The sequence below is a fragment of the Balaenoptera borealis genome (genome assembly GCF_965194805.1).
Source record: "Balaenoptera borealis genome assembly, chromosome: 5".
Lineage (NCBI taxonomy): Eukaryota > Metazoa > Chordata > Mammalia > Artiodactyla > Balaenopteridae > Balaenoptera > Balaenoptera borealis.
In genome coordinates, this window is record NC_138862.1 from 145,878,401 (window position 1) to 145,895,090 (window position 16,690).

At 44.2% G+C, this 16,690-nt stretch overlaps 1 long non-coding RNA gene across 1 annotated transcript in view; it reads left to right on the plus strand.

The window, feature by feature from the left end:
• Positions 1–16,690, plus strand: part of LOC309629127 — a 292,368-nt gene that overhangs the window by 111,111 nt on the left and 164,567 nt on the right. Inside the window, exon 4 of the long non-coding RNA XR_014244864.1 lies at positions 3,470–3,568. This is a non-coding gene — a long non-coding RNA (uncharacterized lncRNA). The remainder of the gene's footprint in view (positions 1–3,469; positions 3,569–16,690) is intronic.

The window sequence follows — 16,690 nt, forward strand, 5'->3', positions numbered from 1 at the left end:
TAAACATTTCTTGTATTTTCTCCATTCTATTTCCAAGATTTTGGATCATCTTTACTATCATTACTCTGAATACTTTTTCAGTTAGACTGCCGATTTCCTCTTCATTTGTTTGGTCTGGTGGGTTTTTACCTTGCTCCTTCATCTGTTGTGTGTTTCTCTGTCTTGTCATTTTGCTTATCTTACTGTGTTTGGGATCTCCTTTTCGCAGGCTGCAGGTTCGTAGTTCCCGTTGTTTTTGGTGTCTGCCCCCAGTGGCTAAGCTTAGTTCAGTGGGTCGTGTAGGCTTCCTGCTGGAGGAGACTGGTGCCTGTGTTCTGGTGGATGAGCCTGGATCTTGTCTTTCTGGTGGGCAGGACCACATCCGGTGGTGTGTTTTGGGGTGTCTGTGAACTTAGTATGATTTTAGGCAGCCTCTTTGCTAATGGGTGGGGTTGTGTTCCTGTCTTGCTAGTTGTTTGGCATAGGTGTCCAGCACTGTAGCTTGCTGGTCGTTGAGTGAAGCTGGGTCTTAGCATTGAGATGGAGATCTCTGGGAGAGCTTTCGCCATTTGATATTACATGGAGCCGGGAGTTCTCTGGTGGTCCAATGTCCTGAACTCGGCTCTCCCACCTCAGAGGCACAGGCCTGACACCCGGCCGGAGCACCAAGACCCTGTCAGCCACACGGCTCAGAAGAAAAGGGAGAAAAAAAGAAAGAAAGAAAGAAAAAAAGTAAAATAAAATAATAAAAGTAAAAAAATTTTTTTAATTATTAAAAATAAAAAAATTAAAAAGTAATAAAAAAAAGAAGGGAAGAAAGAAGAGAGCCACCAAATGAAAAAAGAAACCCACCAATGATAACAAGCACCAAAAAGTATACTAAAAAAAAAAAAAAAAAAAAAGGACAGACAGAACCCTAGGACAAATGGTAAAAGCAAAGCTATATAGACAACCTCACTCAAAGAAGCATACACATACACACTCATAAAAGAAGAGAAAGGAAAAAAATATATATATCCATATATTTAAAAAAAAGGAAGAGAGCAACCAAATCAAAAAACAAATCTACCAATGATAATAAACTCTAAATACTAAAGTACGATAAAGCAGAAACAAATCAGATGCAGAAAGCGAACCCCAAGTGTACAGTTGCTCCCAAAGTCCACAGCCTCAATTTGGGATGATTCGTTGTGTATTCAGGTATTGCACAGATGCAGGTACATCAAGTTGATTGTGGAGATTTAATCCACTGCTCCTAAGGCTGCTGGGAGAGATTTCCCTTTCTCTTCTTTGCTCGCACAGCTCCTGGGGTTCAGCTTTGGATTGGCCCCGCCTCTGTGTGTAGGTCGCCTGAGGGTGTCTGTTCTTTGCCCCGACAGGACAGGGTTAAAGGAGCAGCTGATTCGGGGGCTCTGGCTCACTCAGGCCAGGGGGAGGGAGGGTTACGGATGCGGGGCAAGCCTGCGGCGGCAGAGGCCGGCGTGACGTTGCATCAGCCTGAGGCGCGCAGTGTGTTCTCCTGGGGAAGTTGTCCCTGGATCACGGGGCCGTTGCAGTGGTGGGCTGCACAAGCTCCCTGGAGGGGAGGTGTGGATAGTGACCTGTGCTTGCACACAGGCTTTTTGGTGGCTGCAGCAGCAGCCTTAGAGTTTCATGTCTGTCTCTGGTGTCCGCGCCGATAGCCGCAGCTCGCACCCGTCTCTGGAGCTCGTTTAGGCAGCACTCTGAATCCCCTCTCCTCATGCACCCCAAAACAATGGTCTCTTGCCTCTGTAATTATACCTCAGTAAAACTGAAATTAAAAAGAGAAAAGAAAAATAATTTAATGGATTTATCTGGAAAATGAACTTTGACATAGGAGTTGGGATTTCTGCAATTGGTTTGCCCCATGAGATTGCGCTCTGGAGCTGGGGTTGGGGAAGTAGAGTAGACATTTTTGGGTTCACCACAATACAGGGTCATGATGATTTTACTTTCCTCTTTGTATATTTTTTTCTCTTACTCTGCCGTTTTTTTTCTGATTTTTTTCATATAACTAATGTCTTTAACTTCACCACAATTTTCATTCATTAAATGTCTTGCCACTTGGGTCTTGCAGCAATACAGAGCATTCTGGCTAGAATTCTTTCATCCGAAGCTGACTGTGACCTGCGGATTTTGCACACTGCCCTTTCAGTCTCATTATCAGCTTAATCAGCTGGTTTCAACGGAAGGTGGTTTCCTTTTCTTCTACTATGTGAACACAAGGAATGAGAAAAGCAAAAGCAAGTTTTCATGGCTTTCTCCTCATGCTTCTTCTCATGCTACCCAGATGCAGTGGCGAAGCAGAAGGAGGTGTGATGGGCTCCTGTCAGCAGCCTTCCATCCCTCAAGGACCAGCCAGGAAAGCTTTAGCAATTGTGCCAGTGGGTTGTGAGTGAGCTAGAGAAGGAGGTTCTATCTATTCTCAGGGTGTCTGGGAGAGACAGAGCCAGGGGGCTTGCCCATCTCATAGGATAGTCAAGGAAAGCCAAAATTGTTAAGAATGGCCAAGAACTCAGGGACTACTCTGGGAAAGCAAACATAATCCAACAATCCTGTCAAATCACATTACTAAGTGCCATTATAGTCTTACATTTTGAATATATCACTTGTTCTTAAATAAAAACATGTTGCACCCTTCTTCTTGTATCTTAATTCTGGTAGGCTTTGACCAGTTGGGAGCCAGCATGGTGACTATGCACTTATAAGTATCCCATAAGCCATCCAGTGAAGCTGAATGGTTATTTTACAATATTAACACATTTAATTTACACATTGCTATATTTTATTATAAACACTACCAGCCGTGTTCTTTTCAGACTACAGACTCAGTGAGTCCAAAGATTAACCCCTTTTTAATTTAGTTTTTAAAATAGTTTTGAAATCAAATAATATTGCAAGTCTAATAATCCAAAAGAGAGACCGTCAAATCCTCCCATTCTCACCTCTGAATCTAGCCACTATCAACTCTTAGATTTTCTTTGGATATTTATCTCCATATCTAATATAATTATACTGCTACCTTTTGATTTTCTACTAAGAGAGAATTTTATTTTCTTACCCGCTTTTCCTGACCCCCGACTGAGACACAGACATGTTCTCTCTTTGTTCCCCTCAAACTGTCTCCCTCCTCAGCCCTCCTAATACAGGACATTCAGATCATAATCTGTTAAATCAATAGCGTGTGTCCACTATTATACCTGTGTAAATAGTACTCCCAGCCGAGCTGAACTGTGTAATATGATTGCGTTTCCTTTCTTCTACCCCCAGGTATTTTCCCCTGGACTTTTAATAATTTCTTCATTTTTCCTGTTGCTTAATCTTTTGCTGTCATTAATTCTGTGCTGCCCCCCATCTCTGCCCTTGATGTAAAACTCTCCTTCATGCAGCCCAGCCCTGCAGCCACCTGTCACCTCCACTTGCTCTGGGGAAGTCTGTGCTGAGACCTGTGTCCTCTTGCTCCATCCAGGACTTGTTCCTGAGGTCGCTGCCCAGCTGTCATCCAGGGACTGTTTTCTTCCGATCCTGGGATTCCTGAGAGAGCAAAATATTAACAATATCTTGGAAGGTAAATGGATTCTTTCAAAACTCTCTCCCTGTCATTGTTGATGGTCACTGAGAAAGCTCAAGACCTAGACAATAAATACTAAAAGCGTGTTTTATCAGAGGCAGTAAGACATGTTCGTTCATAGTTGAAACGGACAGAAAAGAAAGAATACCCTCATGTTATACTTTTCCATATTATTATAGCTGTTGACCATCTATATTTAGTATTTCTATTGGGTTTATCCACATGTATTTCTCCTTTATTCTTCCTTCCAATCTTTCTTTTATTTCTTCAATGCTGTGTACCCATTTTCTTTTATATCGTTTCTGTGATCTATTTGATCTCTCTACTAAGACCTCAAGGTTATCAGACATCTTTTACACTCCTTCAAACTTTTCAACCATTGATTAAATTAGCAAAGCTGAAAATAAATGAAAAGTTTGATTAAACACATTTGTATATGCATACAATGAATATAAACATTTTATGTACTATATTGAGTTCAAAATAGCATGTGTTTAAATAAGCACATCATCAACATTCCAAGTTGAATTTTAAAAATTTAGAAAGATACATACTCAGAAATGCATACATCCTTATAAAGTTATTCCTTACACCTATTAATGTCAATGTTTATCAATTAACTGATTTGACTTTTAGCAATATCATTGGATGCTTACCTGTCCCTTGACTGAAGTGCTCATATGAAGTTCACCCCTGGCTGAATTTACAAGAGTATACTTAAACTATACCAGTGCATACAAATGTATCAGTGTGGAGAGACAGGCTTGACAGGCATCACATCGATGGAGCATTTACTATGTGCTGGGCCTGGTTCTGCTGTGTCTATGTTAACATAATGAGCTCTTATTATAATCTTTTGAAATAAGCATTGTTATGGCCTCCATTTTAAAGACAGAAAAACTGATGCTTAAGTGACTGGTCCAAAGCCACATAGCTAATAAAATGGTAGAACCAGTGTTCTAATCCCTGTCAGCCTGACGCACGTCGGGAGCTCCGGGTAGACTACACTCCAGAGAAAGTGTCAGAGGGACAGGAACCTGGGACTCGTGACGGGGTCTGGTATACAAAATGTTAATTTTCAAGCACCACATTATGACCCATGTAGATACGAACACTCTTTTACATGTCTTTTGGTGAACATATGCACACATTTCTGCTGGGTCTACCAGACGGTGAAATTATATTAGGTCATATAGAAAAGGTACATTCAAATTTGGTAAATGCTGCTAGAGATTATCCTAAAGGACCAACTGATACTCCTTTCATCAGGAATATTTGAAATTTCCAGTCAGGCCCCATCCTTGTCATCAACCGAGACTGATTTGTCAACAACTGATTTACAATGTCCATGTAAAATGCCTTTCTCATTTTACCCATTTTGGTGGATTGTCAGTGATGTCTCTTTGGAGTTTTAGGTTGCATTTCTCTGATGCCTTAATGAAATTGAATGTCTTTTCATATGTCTGTTGGCCACTTGGATTCCTGCTTTTGTGAAGTGTTTGTTCTGACCTTCTGCCTGTTTCACAGTTTGGTTGTCTGGATGATAGTTAATTGCTTATAGATTATAGTCTGGAGCCATATTTTTAAGAGCAAGGAACAATCCCACTACTGTCTGGCTATACATCTTACCTGTATATAGTAGTTGCAGCTTACTGAGTATAACTGAGTCATTTCACAAAATTGCTTAGGGAAAAAAATGCCTCTCCACCTTCCTCTAGAAATTAAAAGCTGTCATAAATAATATATATTTTTGGCAAATGGTATTGAACACCTGGCATGTTAGTGGGGCATTTTCTTCTATCCCAATGGCCATATGCTCCCAGGTGACAACTTTGAGAAGGCTTACCTCTTAGACAAATGCTGACCTGTCCCCACTTGACATATGGTGAGTGGTAGGTGGACCCTTACTGCCCTGTGGGGCCTCTGCTCCCCACTGCTTTCCTGGAGCAGTCAGCATGCCTCTGGGCATATGCCTATGGAAGCCTTACAACAGTGACACTTGGTTTCCTAAAGGCAGCAAGAAGCCCAGCCCTTGTCAATGTCTGTGCCAGAATTTCTTTACATGGCACACATTGGAAAATGACCTTATAAAATCAGAGGTGCAAGTGTTGTTTTATCATTAAAAGGCAAGAGTAGAAATAATAAGGGCATTGGTGGTAAATCTATATGAGTTGCTCAACCTCTGTGAAACTCAGTTTCCTTATCTGTGAAATGGAGATAATTCTACCGGACTGACTTTTCAAGGTTGTGGTGAAGCTAGAGATATTGCATGCAGCATGCCTAATCTGGGGAAGTGTTCCAACTGTGAACAAAGGGCACAGGTCTTGTTTCAGTGATCTGTGCTGCATGACACACCGCACCAACACTTAGTGGCTTTAAAGGTCCTCAAGAAGCCAAAGTCAAGGTGTTGGCTAGCTGGCATCTATCTGGAGGCTTGGGGGGAAAAATCCACTTCCAAGCTCACTTGTGTTGTTGGCAGAATCTGTTTTTGTTTTCCCTCTCAGTCCTCAAATTGCTCTTCTTCTGCTCCTAGTCTAGAGAGCTGAACTTGATCTTGTAGGCAACGGGGAAGTGCGACCCAGCCCGTAGACTAGGTCAGTGTGCTCCCAACTGCCGTATTTGTATCTCTACGCCTGGGGACTATTCTGGAGCCTAGAAAGGCTTCTCTGGCTGTGCCTGAAAGTCAAGAAGAACTGCGGGTATAAGTCCCCTTAGCCACTGGTTGAGCAGCCCTCGACCACTGACTGATGGTAGTGTATAAATACCCCAGATCCTTATGTAGTGTCTCAGTTTCCTAGGACTTCCACAACAAAATCCAATACGCTGCGGGCCTTAAAACAGCAGAAATGTATTCTTTCACAATTTTGGAGGCTAGAAGTTCAAGATCAAGGTGTTGGCAGGGCCATGCTCCCTCTGAGACTCTACGTAGAATCCTTGGTTGCCAGTAATCCTTGGCTTGCAGCTGTATCATTCCCACCTCTGTCTCCACCTTCACAGGGCTTTCTTCCCTGTATCTTCACGTCATCTTCTTGTAATGACACCCGCTACATTGGATTAACAGCCCACCCTGTTCTAGTAGGACCACATCTCTACTTAACTAATTCCATGTGCAATGACCCTATTCCCAGGTGAGATCACAGTCAGAGGTCTTGGGGATTAGGACTTCAGAATCTCTTTTTGGGGACGTAATTCAGCCCATAACACCTAAGGTGGGAGCATTCTTTGGTATGAATGCTATACTGTTGCCCAGAGTCTCCACAGTGGCGAGCTCTGGTTGCCCCCTCTGGTGACTTGCTCTGTAACTCTCTTGTTGGCTGTCTTCCCTTCCCCCATCACTTCCTACTCCCCTGTAGGTGTTTTCTTTGTGTCCTAAATAAACTTTCTATACTGGAGTCCTTATGTCCGAGGACCCACACAAAAATAATTTGTTTCTGGGGAAACCCAAATAAAAATAATAAAAACAATGAAGGTTTTTTTTTACGGTGGGTTGACCCATTCAAAACTTGCCTTTTGGACTTTAGTTGACATTATAACAATGTTTGGGGTTATATGGGCAGCACTTAGAGTTTACTGGAGTTAAACAGAAGCAGAGTGCTGCCATATTTATTTCCATTCTGGACTGGAGAGAAGAGAAACAGGTCCTGTTGGTACACAGGATGGTGTCTTGTTCCCTAGAAATCCTATTGGTACCTGCTTCTCTAATTAGAACACAAGGTTGCACGTCTCCAAGCACACTGACAAATGGCTTTGAGCCCTTCGTTATATTATCTGAGATTTATTCTGTTTATAAAAACAGCCCTGTAGAGGTTCAACTGTGGTTAACTTAAGGATCATGCATTTCTGTGGATTAGCCTCAGTTTCTTATCCTCTTAGCCTACCTACAGATTCCTAAACATGTAATTTCCAAAAAAATGTTCCTGGTTGCAATCCCTCCATCAATTTGATTTGGCACTTATGAAATACACTGCAAGGAGTTGTTATTTCAAAGCAAGAAAGCAGAGAACAAATTCCTTAAAAAAAAAAAAAAAAAAAGCAAGACCAAGAATAACAGGAATAAGCATTGCACCATCAAAGGCGGTCGTGGTGTGAAATCCAAGTGTGGAAAGGGAGTGACAGGTTAAGGGCACAGTGAGCTTGAGTCCACAGCTTGGTCTCTGTCTCCCGTGCCTGTCAGAGAATTACTCAGGACTCATAGTGAATGAATGGTCAGAAATAGGAGGAATCGTTTGTGACAGCCTTGAAACTAAGAACTAGAGGAGTGAAGTAATACGTAGTCACACTTTGACCCCGTGTGATGGTTCTTTCTGATTCGCTTAGCAGCAAAGGCCTTGAGAAGCGGCCCCTGTTTCCTTAGCCAGCTCTCCCGCCATGAATGGAGCCCTGTACTTGTAAGGTCACGTCTGTCGGGCACGGTATCTGAGGTCACGACTCTCTCATTTCCCAGGTGTGCGGCCTTAGCTTTGGAGCGGCGGTGCGGGGCCTGCTCAGAAAGTTAGGTTTCTGATGAAATGTGCTGGTTCTGTGCTGCCCTGGCTTACAACTCCTGCAGTTGTAACAGCTATTGTATCCTGTGTCGTGGTCCTGTGTGGTTCATTTACATATGTATCCTCAACTCCTAGCAAAGACTCTTATCCTTAGGAAGTGCTCAATACACGTTTGCTAAATAAATGAATTGCTTAATCCCTGTACACAAGCCGCCGAGAATAGCTGACCCATTCCTGTCTTGGGTGGTGATGGTAGATGTATTTAAGGCTGCTGCTTTTCCTGGCCACTTGTTGTACCACTTATGCCCACAGCAGCCCTTGAAGTGCATGGAGCTACTAGATCAACAATCAGTGAGGCACCCGGGAAACTATAGTCTATGTGTAGATAAAATATGTGTGGAAAATAGAGGGGGAGCAATTTTTTAAAGTGTATGGAATGTAGTTCAAATGTTCTTGCTGTAGTGGGTTTTGTTTTTTATTGTGTGATGTCAGTCCATATCCTCTTTGTCTAATTGTTCATTATCGCTTTTTTATTTTGCAATAATTCCTTTTGGTAACAGTGAGCTAAAATAAAAGTTTATGATAATGAAAAAAAAAATAAATGAATTGCTTAGAAATCTCGTAAGACAAGGTCCACGACAGAGGATAAAAGCCTGAAGGGTGAGCTTAGAGCTGAATATGCACACAAAAGATGAGGCTGACCATCCAAGAAAACAAGCCCCATAATCAGATGCTAAGGATGTGAGTATGCATTTAGGAAATATGCAGATAACCCCTAAAGAGCCAAAGCTTTGTCTAGGTCTCTTTTACTGGAGATGTGCTTGTCAGCCGATTCTATTTACTTTGGGTGGGCAAATGATGGTATTCTCTGAACAAGCCATCTGGGGAGTTATGAAGAAATAAGAAAAAGGAAATAGGGTGAAGAGGTCTCAGCAAATATGTTTTGCCCGGTAGTAAGGGATGCTCTTTATCAAATAGAGCTCAATTCCTAGTGAAGGTTGTTTTCGCAAAAGTATCTGTTTTACCCCGAGAGATGTGTGTGTGTGTGTGTGTGTGTGTGTGTGTTTAATTGACTGTTAACATCACAGTAAACAATTCCACAGCCCACACCGCATCAGGCATGGGATGACTGTCATGCCTCTGGTGTGCTCTTCTGCTAGGATACTTATTGGTATTACTTAAGGAGCATCGTTAAGTGGTCCAAGTCAGAGCCATCCTGGGCCTGGGGGAGTGCTCCTCTGTACTGACTGCAGACCGAGCAGAGAGGCTCATTTTTTTTCCTGGGTTAACAAATAAACCAGGTGGCTAGCATTTTGCCTTAAACGTTAGAGAGACAAAGCCTCTGTAAAGATAAGAGTGAAAGAGAATGTTATATGGTCACTGATGCAGAAACCAAGGATTATTTCAAATAGTAAACAGAAACCCTGAAACAATTCAACTGCGGGTAGATCTCCCACTCTGCCCAATGTTGCATGGGCCTCGCAGCTAAACCTCAGCACAGTTCTGTCAGAGAGCTGTGCCCCTGTTTCAGAGATGAGAAAATAGATGTGAAATATGTTCCAGATCACAAACTTGTAAGAGGCAAAACAAAGATTCAAAACAAGAATCTGCAGGTCTGCAGTCTTTGCAGGATACCGCCACACAGTGCCTTAGTCCAGAAAAGAGCAGGACAAAGCTTTATTTGTTGTGTCAGCAAGCTTGCAAAATGGAAAAGGAATCCAAACCAGAAAATGATCACAACAGAAGTTCAGGGTTGTTATCAGGTCCTTAATGAGAAGCAGCCTGGACTGGTATTCAAACCCGCTGAATATTTTTAATGCTTGTAAATTAACAGCTCTATTTTTATCATTTAGGGATGCACACACTTAAAGCATCTCTCTCAGGTCTTATCACAGACACTGGGGATCCAAGACTGTCATCTCCAGAGCAGGCAAATCCGTGGACCAGCAAACGCCAATGCAGACGCTGTCAGCACAGGGCTTGTCCCTCTGTAGATGTTCTAATGTCTTCACTGAACAGAAGTTGCTGTCCTCAAGGAACTTTCACTCTGTGCAAAACAGCTATAAATCTAGGAGAGCAGACCAGCCTTATCACATTTTTACATGAACTCCTGCAATTTGTCACACAATGAGATCAAAAGCCTGCAGGTTTATAAGGGACACGCAGCTGCTCTTCTCATATCCCGCATAGCATGTCATCCGAGGTGGATGTGACAGGATAGGGTCTGTAGAGAGGCCCTCAGAAAGACTTTATAAAAGGAATTGGCGTTTAAACAAGTAAAACTAGCACCTATGGTCTCATCAGGGAGACCATACTTTAAAAACATTATCCTTAATTGGATACGGGGTCATTGCAGAGGTAATTAGTAAGATGAGTTCATAATAGAGTAGGATGGGTCCCTAATCCAATGTGACTGATGTCCTTACTAAAAGAGGATTGGGACTTCCCTGGAGGTCCAGTGGTTAGGGCTCAGCGCTTCCAATGCAGGGGGTGCGGGTTCGATCCCTGGTTGGGGAACTGAGATCCCACATGCCGTGCAGCGCGGTCAAAAATAAATAATAAAAAAAATAAAAAAGGATCTATGGACACAGACACGCACACAGGGAGATCACCACGTGAAGATGAAGGCAGAAATCATGAAAAGTGTTCTGTTTCTGGACATAAATTGCTCACTAAGTCAGGAAGAAATATCCTCCTCCCACTGCAGTGGGAGATATTACAAGTCTCCCTCCCTGCCCTCAACCTGGCCATGGCGGTTAGCAGACCTCACTCTCTCACCATAGCTCAGTGTTTGAGCAGCAGAAAACAGAAAGTGTCTGTAATCAAGCTGGAAGGAGCTGGTCCAAGTCTGAATTTACCCGAGGGGATCTTCAGAAAGGGCAGAATGAAAGTAAAGGTATGCAAATAGAGCCAGGCAGGGGGAAAGATTAAATGCTGCTGTTTGAATGCATAAACCCCTTCATGTTTAATAAGTGCTCACAGATCTAGGAAGGAAAGTTTGAGAGAAAATAGTTATAAATAGTGTCCCATCTGAGCAGCTTGTACCCTGAGGCCAGCACGGGACCTCTGTATTTATACTACAACAAGAGCCCTTGCTTTGATTTCTGGTCCAGTATCTTCATTTTCCCAGGCTTGGGCTGCTAACTTACACTGTTGTACCTGCCCAGAGCCCACTACTACCGCTTTCTGGTATTAGCATCTTGAGTTTCTTTAGGGAACCACTCTGCCTCCCCGTTACTCCAGATACTTTGGGTGAAACTGGCCTGTTCCTTGTTCCCAGATCCAGGAGTGGCATGTGACTCAGACCTGATCACTTGGCATGATCCACAACTGATCAGTTTCCTAAATCTGATTAGTCTGAGATGAGCCACGATGGTCCAAAGAGACTCAAATGTGAGGGTTTTTTTTTCCCCCTAGGACTATTGAGAAAGAGAAGCTCTCTTCCTGTCAGGGTTGGTTTCTGAGCTAGTGGGATTAGACCAGGAATGGTGGGGCTTGGCCACCACAAGCAGGGGCCATATCACACAGGAAAGCAGAGTCCAGCAATGGAGAAAAACTGAGTCCTGATGGTCTTATTTGAGCTTTTAGATTCTCACAGACCTGAAGGGAGCTTATCTCTGGGCTTTTTAGGTCTTATTCTAATAGATTATCTTTTATTGTTCAAGCCACTTTGGGTGAGACCACTTTCAAAGAAAGAGATCCTGATAACTATCCTTCCCAAGTCTTTTCTAGAGATGAGAGTTGTCCCTAAGCCTCAACCAGCCTGCCTGAGGTCCTGCTGTCAGACCTCTGGGATTCTGAGGGTCTCCCTAAATCTTCTATCCTGGCCCTTTAGATCAGTGGTCTCCACAGAGGGTGATTTTGCCCCCGAGGGGACCTTTGGCAATATCTGGATACATTTTTGGTTGTCATAAATGGGGGTAGGTGGATACAGGCCAGGAATGCTACTAAACATCCTGCAATGCACAAGATAGCCCACTACAAAAAAGAATTATCCAGCCCAAATGTCAACAGTGGCATGTGATATTACGATTTACGATGTGTATCTGGTTTTTGTTCCCATCTTAGCACAGAGCTCTTGGAATTTCTTTTCTTTTTTTTTAAATTTTACTGAAGTAGAGTTGATTTACAATGTTGCATTAATTTCTTCTGTACAGCAAAGTGACTCAGATATATATATGTGTGTGTGTGTATATATATATTCTTTTCATATTCTCTTCCATTATGGTTTATCACAGGATATTGAATATAGTTCCCTGTGCAATACAGTAGGACCTTGTTGTTTATCAATTCTTTGTATAATAGTTTGCATTTGCTAATCCCAAACTCCCACTCCATCCCTTCCCCAACCCTCCCCGTTGTCAACCACAAGTCTGTTCTCCATGTCTGTGAGTCTGTTTCTGTTTTGTAGATAAGTTCATTTGTGTCATATTTTAGATTCCACATATAAGTGATATCATATGGTATTTGTCTTTCTCTTTCTGACTTATTTCACTTAGTATGATAATCTCTAATTGCATGCACGTTGCTGCAAATGGCATTATTTCATTCTTTTTGATGGCTGAGTAATATTCGCAATTTCTTAAGTGCTGTGAGTGATAAAGTGGCCTTTTTTTTATGTTAATGAGGTGACTTTTGGAAAGCCCTTAGGTAACCTAAGGATGGAGGCTGGCTGTCAGGGGAACTTTCAGTCCCTCCCCTACCTCCCAGGCCCTCAAAACTGTGTGTCCCCAGTGTGGGAGGATTTGGTGAGGAGTTTTACAGCAATGGTTCAAGGGCAAGATTGCTGATAAGGATCAGTCTGTGTGCAGGGCCTGCACTCCTTTAATCTGGCCTCAGGTGGTCTCCTGATGAGCTTCTCTGGTTACCAAACTGTGGCCTCCTCTGGAATGAAGAATGCTAACACCTTCCATTTGTTGGGGTTTCAGTTCTGCAGAAGAGCTCAAAGATATTGTGACGTGTACCCCTTGAGGGGGAACCAGGACCTGCCCCAAGGCTGCACTGTTGTGTCTTGGCTTCTCCTCCCTTGTCTCTGCACCCCCTCCCTTCCCTGATCAGCAACTGTTTGAAAGACTTTTGTGCCCAGGAGCCCCACAGGGTCCTGCTCCCTTTCACTATGTGTAACATATATAAAAACAATAGTGTGTTTTTTCCTTACAGTGATGCTGTTGAGAAACTGCTTTAGCTATTATAATCCACCTGTCTCCCAGACACTAGAACTCACCACCATTCACTAACACTTTGTTCTGCAACCATACGTTAGGGGCCCTGCACCAATCACGTTACGGTGTCACGTATGCAGCCTGGCCAGGGCACCGTCCTCACTGTAAGGGAGCTTACGGAAGTGTTGACCCCACTGGCCTCTTCCTCTGACTGCTCATCTGAGCTAACCTCCGTGAACCGCAGACCCACCCTGGACCCTGATGAGTCGCAGGGTGTTGGATGTCTTGAACATGGTCCAGAATGGACCAGAGCCTCTTGGGTTGGATCATGACAAGTAACATTCATCATTCCAAGTAGCTGTTTTTAGCACAGCAATGCACCACTTGTAATGGCAGTGGAGGATTTTATCAGATTTTGAATGGTCTAAAAGAACTCGAGCTTTTCCAGTCTTTCCTTTTAGGTCTTTGTGTGTGTGTGTGTGTCTCTCATGGGGATCTTCCTCTGGAGAAGCAGACCGTGAGCATGTCTTTTTGTCTCCACGATGTGGTGAGTGATGGACCTTGGTTGACAGGAGACTGATTACAAATGTAGGGGTGTGAATGCAGACTGGTACTCTGTCTAGAGTATTTGTGGTACATGATTTTGGAAACTGCTTGCTAGTGTCTGGGAGATAACCTCTCAAGGTGTCCCTTTAACGTGATTATGCTAGCAGTGTATTTCAGAGCTCAGAAACTGTATTCAAAGGACTGGATTTCTGTGTGTGAACAAAGGGCAGGGAAGGATTACAGGAGAGTGTGTTTGTCCCAGGTGAGTCAGATGGACAGAGCAGGCCGGGCGTGGACTGCTTTGTGGCTGCTATTTTGGAAAGCTGGTCATGTATTTTTGGCTTGGAAACCTCTGTTCTGACACGGTTCCCCTGGGGGACACACCACGGCTGCTGGGAGAAAGGGAAGCCCCAGCTCTGCTTTCTCATCAGGTCACCGCAGGCCACGCAGGCAGGCAGACAGGAAAGCCCTGTTGAATTCTAGTCATAATAATCTAGAGTTTACATGGCTGAGGACTCCAGCTTAGCAGTTATTTTTCAACCTGCGACAGAGGTGCCCTGGGGTCAGGCTGGAGGCTACGAAGGATCCAGCAGTGGGACTGAGGAGCGGAGGCTGCAGGGGCTGCAGACTAAGCGGGCAGGTCAGCATCTGCTTCCGGGCGGCACGTCTGTGATCCAGCGGGACGGCGGCGAGTGACCTGCTGGGCTTCCTAATTTGTCAGCAGTAAATAGCTCCACATCCAGTGAAACCGGAGAAATAGTTCAGCCTCCCATGATTTCTGCAGAGCTGTGGGGAGGTAGGAAAAGGGGTCTTTCCAGGCCTTTTTAGGCCAGATCATTTGTTATAAGTAAAACGGGGATGCGTCGTATTGCTTTGATCATTTATGAACTCCAGATGCTTCCAGATTTAAAATATCTTCCCTTTTCTTTCCTTCCATTTTGCGCCAGGGTACAGATGACTAAAATGGAGTCTAACTTTCTCTTCTCAAATGGGGAACACTGGAAGGTGCACATAATGACGAAAATGCATCTCAGGGAATTCCCTGGCGGTCCAGTGGTTAGGGATCTGCGCTTCCACTGCTGAGGGCACAGGTTTAGTCCCTGGTTGGGGATCTAAGATCCTGCACGCCGCATGATGTGGCCAAAAAATAAAATAAAAAATAAAGTAAAATAAAATACACCTCACATTGTCTAGGTACCAAACATCGTGTTGTGTGCGCCCTGTTCTTTATCCGATTTAATCTCTAGGAAGGAGATGCAGTTATTATTTTTACTGTATTGACACAGATGCCGTAAGTGTTGTGTCTTTGGTCATTTTCACCACCCCATCTACCCTAGATGAGTGACTGTAGTGTAGAGGGGGCGTTGCTGGTCACCAGGGGGTAGAGGCAGATGTCGAAGTCTGTGGCCACAAGAAAAAATGGGACAGAGTTTGGGGACCAATGAAACAGGGAGAGTGGAGGAGAAGGGGACGGTCCTGAGTGGCCCTGAGTTGGACTCTATGCTGCCCTTAAATAATAAAGGACTTTTTCCCCCAGCTGCTGGCAATGTAGCTCAAAGATGCCCCTCTGCTGCTGGCCCTCTTTGGGGATGGGCAGCTCTCATTCAATGACTGACCGATGCCGGAATGTCAGGGCTCCGTCCCTGCTAGAACCGCTCTGCAGAATTCCGTCTGTGGTTGGCTGAGCCCTTCGTTGGGGCTGCATCACAGCCCGACTTCTCCCTCTGTCCAGTCGTGCTTGCTTCCTTTCCCCTCCACAGGTCTTGGTCCCAAAAGCATCCCATAATAAACACCCTACATGCTGATCATTGTCTGAGAGAGAGACTGCTTTCTGGGGAGAACAACCAGATGCAATCACCTAGAACCCTTTTTGTGTGTTTGAAGCTTACCTTTGTGAGCAATTTGCGGTGAGCTATGAGATGACCAGCTTGAAGAGCAGAGGAGAAACTCAGAGTATGAAGGTCTTTCTTGTAACATGAGCTACAGTGCTGAACAGGTACAAAAGGTTTGTCCACATGGGAAAAATCAAGTGTGGGCAGCCCAGGGGCTGGCAAAGAGAGGCCCTAATATTTCTAGGTTTGATCACACCCAGCCTCAGAAGAGCCATGACCTGGAGCTTGGAGAGGCAGTCAGCTGGATCTTCAAGTGAAGGTAGTGAACAGAAATTGGTTCAGAGAGTGAAATGAGGTCCATAATGAGAAATCCAGTAGGAGGAGAGAGGCACAAATAGGCAAGTGAGGGATGTATGGGCTGCCTCTGGACGCTGGAATCCACTGGGGTGAAAACTCATGTTGATACCAAGCAGGACCCTGTGGGGCTCCTGGGCACGGAAGCCTTTCTGCGTCCCCCATTTCTTTGATTACAGGAAATAGGCTTCATTCAGCCTCCATGACTTTCCCTGATTTCCAAAGGGCAGGTTCAAACAGCTGCTAATCAGGGAAGGGAGGAGATGCAGGTACAAGGGAGGAACAGTCGAGAAACAACAGTGCAGCCTTGGGGCAGGTCCTGGTTCCCCCTCAAAGGGTACACGTCACAGTATCTTTGAGCTGTTTTGCAGATACTGAAACCCCCACCACGTGGGAGAAGTTAACTGTATGCTGCCCACAGGCATGTAGACCCGAGACCAGTTGGAACCGGATGGTTGATGATGCTGACTCCTGCTTACCTCCCAACCAACCAATCAGAAGAATGTCCATGAGCTGATCACACCCTCCTTGAACCATTACTGTGAAACTCCTCACTGCCCTCTCCAAGTTGGGACACACAGTTTTGAGGGCTTTAGCCCACTGTGGCCCCCTTTTCCTGGCAAAGCAATAAAGCTATTCTTTTCCACTTCACCCAAAACTCTGTCTCCAAGATTTAATTTGGTGTCAGGGTACGGAGGCTGGATTCTGCTTCAATATTAAAGGAATAAAAGCAGGAAAAAT